Here is a 7,010-nt window from a genome sequence, read left to right as displayed (position 1 = left end):
GGTGATGGAGAGAAGATCCGAGGAGGACCCGAAGACACCAGGACCGTCCGGAGGAAACATTTGGGAGAGCGACGACGCCAACAAGGTAAGTATTAGCCCTATAAGTATGACACACTGGTCTTTGATCCTTTTCAGGTTATAATGGCAATTTAGCCCTATGACTTTGACTCACTGGTCCTTTATAATGGCAATTTAGCCCTTTGACTTTGACTCACTGGTCCTTGATTCCTTTTCAGGTTATAATGGCAATTTAGCCGTATATGGCGCACTGGCCTTTCATCCCTCCTACAGGGTTTCACAGTGTTGGCCCTCAACAACACTGGCCCAAGGGAACATGGCGACTTACCGTGACATCGTATCCCTCCCCGGGGCCCCCCGGATGGGGTACCATGAAATGTCCCAGAGAACCCCCCAAGGTCAATCCACATCCATCTAGTCCGAATTATGAATAAATATATTGAATCACACCAGCACTGTGTCCTGCTTCCTTCCTCCACGGAAGTCAGATGATTATGGCAGGGACACAGTGGGGGATTCAATATATATAGAGGGAAAAAGTTGGGATATGGTGTTAGGGTTAGGGATCCGGCTAGAATGAGCCTTAGGATAGGGGGATCTTGGGATTAGAGACCCGGCCGACTGGCCTTATGGTCAGGGGGTTGTGGGGGTCTTGGGGTTAGGGACCCGGCTAAATTAGCCTTAGGGTAGGGGAGAGGTTAAGGTTAGGGTTTAGGTGAGGTTTGGGCCTAATTTAGATTATAATTTGGTAGTCACTGACCTGTCCAAATTTAGGTTACAAGGTCAGGCTCCAACGCGTTTCTGGCTGCCATGCCGTCATCAGGGAGCCGGCGAAAAAATTAATTAAGGCCTGAATAGGCGTAATCCTTGGTGGTGGCGCGAAGAAGGTGGATGGTAATGGGCCCGAATGGCACGGGCTGGTTAGGGTTATAAGTCGGGGTTAGAAACCCCAGGGCCTGTGACCCCAGCGTCCCAGGGCCACAGAAATGCACTGGCCAATTCGGGCCCATGCATCCACCCGCTTACGCGCCCCCCAATCATTCCCCAACTGGGGCTTTAATTATTAATGTGTCTAATCCTTTTTCTTTTTTGCAGGGGTGATGGAGAGAAGATCCGAGGAGGACCCGAAGACACCAGGACCGTCCGGAGGAAACATTTGGGAGAGCGACGACGCCAACAAGGTAAGTATTAGCCCTATAAGTATGACACACTGGTCTTTGATCCTTTTCAGGTTATAATGGCAATTTAGCCCTATGACTTTGACTCACTGGTCCTTTATAATGGCAATTTAGCCCTTTGACTTTGACTCACTGGTCCTTGATTCCTTTTCAGGTTATAATGGCAATTTAGCCGTATATGGCGCACTGGCCTTTCATCCCTCCTACAGGGTTTCACAGTGTTGGCCCTCAACAACACTGGCCCAAGGGAACATGGCGACTTACCGTGACATCGTATCCCTCCCCGGGGCCCCCCGGATGGGGTACCATGAAATGTCCCAGAGAACCCCCCAAGGTCAATCCACATCCATCTAGTCCGAATTATGAATAAATATATTGAATCACACCAGCACTGTGTCCTGCTTCCTTCCTCCACGGAAGTCAGATGATTATGGCAGGGACACAGTGGGGGATTCAATATATATAGAGGGAAAAAGTTGGGATATGGTGTTAGGGTTAGGGATCCGGCTAGAATGAGCCTTAGGATAGGGGGATCTTGGGATTAGAGACCCGGCCGACTGGCCTTATGGTCAGGGGGTTGTGGGGGTCTTGGGGTTAGGGACCCGGCTAAATTAGCCTTAGGGTAGGGGAGAGGTTAAGGTTAGGGTTTAGGTGAGGTTTGGGCCTAATTTAGATTATAATTTGGTAGTCACTGACCTGTCCAAATTTAGGTTACAAGGTCAGGCTCCAACGCGTTTCTGGCTGCCATGCCGTCATCAGGGAGCCGGCGAAAAAATTAATTAAGGCCTGAATAGGCGTAATCCTTGGTGGTGGCGCGAAGAAGGTGGATGGTAATGGGCCCGAATGGCACGGGCTGGTTAGGGTTATAAGTCGGGGTTAGAAACCCCAGGGCCTGTGACCCCAGCGTCCCAGGGCCACAGAAATGCACTGGCCAATTCGGGCCCATGCATCCACCCGCTTACGCGCCCCCCAATCATTCCCCAACTGGGGCTTTAATTATTAATGTGTCTAATCCTTTTTCTTTTTTGCAGGGGTGATGGAGAGAAGATCCGAGGAGGACCCGAAGACACCAGGACCGTCCGGAGGAAACATTTGGGAGAGCGACGACGCCAACAAGGTAAGTATTAGCCCTATAAGTATGACACACTGGTCTTTGATCCTTTTCAGGTTATAATGGCAATTTAGCCCTATGACTTTGACTCACTGGTCCTTTATAATGGCAATTTAGCCCTTTGACTTTGACTCACTGGTCCTTGATTCCTTTTCAGGTTATAATGGCAATTTAGCCGTATATGGCGCACTGGCCTTTCATCCCTCCTACAGGGTTTCACAGTGTTGGCCCTCAACAACACTGGCCCAAGGGAACATGGCGACTTACCGTGACATCGTATCCCTCCCCGGGGCCCCCCGGATGGGGTACCATGAAATGTCCCAGAGAACCCCCCAAGGTCAATCCACATCCATCTAGTCCGAATTATGAATAAATATATTGAATCACACCAGCACTGTGTCCTGCTTCCTTCCTCCACGGAAGTCAGATGATTATGGCAGGGACACAGTGGGGGATTCAATATATATAGAGGGAAAAAGTTGGGATATGGTGTTAGGGTTAGGGATCCGGCTAGAATGAGCCTTAGGATAGGGGGATCTTGGGATTAGAGACCCGGCCGACTGGCCTTATGGTCAGGGGGTTGTGGGGGTCTTGGGGTTAGGGACCCGGCTAAATTAGCCTTAGGGTAGGGGAGAGGTTAAGGTTAGGGTTTAGGTGAGGTTTGGGCCTAATTTAGATTATAATTTGGTAGTCACTGACCTGTCCAAATTTAGGTTACAAGGTCAGGCTCCAACGCGTTTCTGGCTGCCATGCCGTCATCAGGGAGCCGGCGAAAAAATTAATTAAGGCCTGAATAGGCGTAATCCTTGGTGGTGGCGCGAAGAAGGTGGATGGTAATGGGCCCGAATGGCACGGGCTGGTTAGGGTTATAAGTCGGGGTTAGAAACCCCAGGGCCTGTGACCCCAGCGTCCCAGGGCCACAGAAATGCACTGGCCAATTCGGGCCCATGCATCCACCCGCTTACGCGCCCCCCAATCATTCCCCAACTGGGGCTTTAATTATTAATGTGTCTAATCCTTTTTCTTTTTTGCAGGGGTGATGGAGAGAAGATCCGAGGAGGACCCGAAGACACCAGGACCGTCCGGAGGAAACATTTGGGAGAGCGACGACGCCAACAAGGTAAGTATTAGCCCTATAAGTATGACACACTGGTCTTTGATCCTTTTCAGGTTATAATGGCAATTTAGCCCTATGACTTTGACTCACTGGTCCTTTATAATGGCAATTTAGCCCTTTGACTTTGACTCACTGGTCCTTGATTCCTTTTCAGGTTATAATGGCAATTTAGCCGTATATGGCGCACTGGCCTTTCATCCCTCCTACAGGGTTTCACAGTGTTGGCCCTCAACAACACTGGCCCAAGGGAACATGGCGACTTACCGTGACATCGTATCCCTCCCCGGGGCCCCCCGGATGGGGTACCATGAAATGTCCCAGAGAACCCCCCAAGGTCAATCCACATCCATCTAGTCCGAATTATGAATAAATATATTGAATCACACCAGCACTGTGTCCTGCTTCCTTCCTCCACGGAAGTCAGATGATTATGGCAGGGACACAGTGGGGGATTCAATATATATAGAGGGAAAAAGTTGGGATATGGTGTTAGGGTTAGGGATCCGGCTAGAATGAGCCTTAGGATAGGGGGATCTTGGGATTAGAGACCCGGCCGACTGGCCTTATGGTCAGGGGGTTGTGGGGGTCTTGGGGTTAGGGACCCGGCTAAATTAGCCTTAGGGTAGGGGAGAGGTTAAGGTTAGGGTTTAGGTGAGGTTTGGGCCTAATTTAGATTATAATTTGGTAGTCACTGACCTGTCCAAATTTAGGTTACAAGGTCAGGCTCCAACGCGTTTCTGGCTGCCATGCCGTCATCAGGGAGCCGGCGAAAAAATTAATTAAGGCCTGAATAGGCGTAATCCTTGGTGGTGGCGCGAAGAAGGTGGATGGTAATGGGCCCGAATGGCACGGGCTGGTTAGGGTTATAAGTCGGGGTTAGAAACCCCAGGGCCTGTGACCCCAGCGTCCCAGGGCCACAGAAATGCACTGGCCAATTCGGGCCCATGCATCCACCCGCTTACGCGCCCCCCAATCATTCCCCAACTGGGGCTTTAATTATTAATGTGTCTAATCCTTTTTCTTTTTTGCAGGGGTGATGGAGAGAAGATCCGAGGAGGACCCGAAGACACCAGGACCGTCCGGAGGAAACATTTGGGAGAGCGACGACGCCAACAAGGTAAGTATTAGCCCTATAAGTATGACACACTGGTCTTTGATCCTTTTCAGGTTATAATGGCAATTTAGCCCTATGACTTTGACTCACTGGTCCTTTATAATGGCAATTTAGCCCTTTGACTTTGACTCACTGGTCCTTGATTCCTTTTCAGGTTATAATGGCAATTTAGCCGTATATGGCGCACTGGCCTTTCATCCCTCCTACAGGGTTTCACAGTGTTGGCCCTCAACAACACTGGCCCAAGGGAACATGGCGACTTACCGTGACATCGTATCCCTCCCCGGGGCCCCCCGGATGGGGTACCATGAAATGTCCCAGAGAACCCCCCAAGGTCAATCCACATCCATCTAGTCCGAATTATGAATAAATATATTGAATCACACCAGCACTGTGTCCTGCTTCCTTCCTCCACGGAAGTCAGATGATTATGGCAGGGACACAGTGGGGGATTCAATATATATAGAGGGAAAAAGTTGGGATATGGTGTTAGGGTTAGGGATCCGGCTAGAATGAGCCTTAGGATAGGGGGATCTTGGGATTAGAGACCCGGCCGACTGGCCTTATGGTCAGGGGGTTGTGGGGGTCTTGGGGTTAGGGACCCGGCTAAATTAGCCTTAGGGTAGGGGAGAGGTTAAGGTTAGGGTTTAGGTGAGGTTTGGGCCTAATTTAGATTATAATTTGGTAGTCACTGACCTGTCCAAATTTAGGTTACAAGGTCAGGCTCCAACGCGTTTCTGGCTGCCATGCCGTCATCAGGGAGCCGGCGAAAAAATTAATTAAGGCCTGAATAGGCGTAATCCTTGGTGGTGGCGCGAAGAAGGTGGATGGTAATGGGCCCGAATGGCACGGGCTGGTTAGGGTTATAAGTCGGGGTTAGAAACCCCAGGGCCTGTGACCCCAGCGTCCCAGGGCCACAGAAATGCACTGGCCAATTCGGGCCCATGCATCCACCCGCTTACGCGCCCCCCAATCATTCCCCAACTGGGGCTTTAATTATTAATGTGTCTAATCCTTTTTCTTTTTTGCAGGGGTGATGGAGAGAAGATCCGAGGAGGACCCGAAGACACCAGGACCGTCCGGAGGAAACATTTGGGAGAGCGACGACGCCAACAAGGTAAGTATTAGCCCTATAAGTATGACACACTGGTCTTTGATCCTTTTCAGGTTATAATGGCAATTTAGCCCTATGACTTTGACTCACTGGTCCTTTATAATGGCAATTTAGCCCTTTGACTTTGACTCACTGGTCCTTGATTCCTTTTCAGGTTATAATGGCAATTTAGCCGTATATGGCGCACTGGCCTTTCATCCCTCCTACAGGGTTTCACAGTGTTGGCCCTCAACAACACTGGCCCAAGGGAACATGGCGACTTACCGTGACATCGTATCCCTCCCCGGGGCCCCCCGGATGGGGTACCATGAAATGTCCCAGAGAACCCCCCAAGGTCAATCCACATCCATCTAGTCCGAATTATGAATAAATATATTGAATCACACCAGCACTGTGTCCTGCTTCCTTCCTCCACGGAAGTCAGATGATTATGGCAGGGACACAGTGGGGGATTCAATATATATAGAGGGAAAAAGTTGGGATATGGTGTTAGGGTTAGGGATCCGGCTAGAATGAGCCTTAGGATAGGGGGATCTTGGGATTAGAGACCCGGCCGACTGGCCTTATGGTCAGGGGGTTGTGGGGGTCTTGGGGTTAGGGACCCGGCTAAATTAGCCTTAGGGTAGGGGAGAGGTTAAGGTTAGGGTTTAGGTGAGGTTTGGGGTTAGGGTTAGGGTTAGGGTTAGGGTTAGGGTTAGGGTTAGGGGTTAGGGTTAGGGTTAGGGTTAGGGTTAGGGTTAGGGTTAGGGGTTAGGGTTAGGGTTAGGGTTAGGGTTAGGGTTAGGGTTAGGGTTATGGTTAGGTTAAGGTAAAGATTACTGTTTAAAACAACACTTATAGTGTTTTATGGTGCACTGGCAGCACTGTTCCCTTGTCCTTATATATTCATTATTTTTTTGTAGGAGGAAAGACCCTCTAGTGGGGGTTATTCTAGGTGATGGTGACCTTAATAACGGAAACGACGGTGACGGCGGTGACGACGATGACGGCGGAGACGACGACCTGGATGACTATAGTCCTGGAAGGTAAGTATAAGGTAGTCAAGATATCAAAAGGTAAGTACATTTCTATTTAGATTAATTCTCATTTATTTTTCTGTTGATCCATCCAGGTAAAACCTGGAATGGTATCTAATGACAGTAGTATTCCTGATACCAATGTTATGCCCCCTGCTGGTAGTTGTAATCAAAAATAAATAATTAAACCAACTAAGAGGTAAGTAAAACAGAATAATGATGAAGCAAACATCTAAAATACAGGTTCAGGTAAGTATTAATGGTAAGTAAAAGAGGGGTCTTAAGGTAAGGGAAACAGAGAGGGTCTTAGGGTTAGGAGGAGAGCGGGGGTCTTGGGGTTGG

The 7,010-nt window shown here is 49.4% G+C and overlaps 1 long non-coding RNA gene across 2 annotated transcripts; it reads left to right on the top strand.

Annotated features, from left to right (window-relative positions):
- Window positions 1-268: 268 nt before the first annotated feature.
- LOC140579270 (uncharacterized) lies at window positions 269-6,175 on the top strand. Of its 2 annotated transcripts, XR_011983363.1 has the most exons (11): window positions 269-416; window positions 1,114-1,199; window positions 1,351-1,530; window positions 2,228-2,313; window positions 2,465-2,644; window positions 3,342-3,427; window positions 3,579-3,758; window positions 4,456-4,541; window positions 4,693-4,872; window positions 5,570-5,655; window positions 5,807-6,175. It is a non-coding gene; the product is annotated as an uncharacterized lncRNA (long non-coding RNA). The 2 variants fall into 2 exon arrangements; XR_011983364.1 differs by lacking the exon at window positions 4,693-4,872.
- Window positions 6,176-7,010: the final 835 nt, after the last annotated feature.

This window comes from Paramormyrops kingsleyae, chromosome 17 (genome assembly GCF_048594095.1).
Source record: "Paramormyrops kingsleyae isolate MSU_618 chromosome 17, PKINGS_0.4, whole genome shotgun sequence".
NCBI lineage: Eukaryota > Metazoa > Chordata > Actinopteri > Osteoglossiformes > Mormyridae > Paramormyrops > Paramormyrops kingsleyae.
This window is presented reverse-complemented; position numbering and strand designations above follow the sequence as displayed.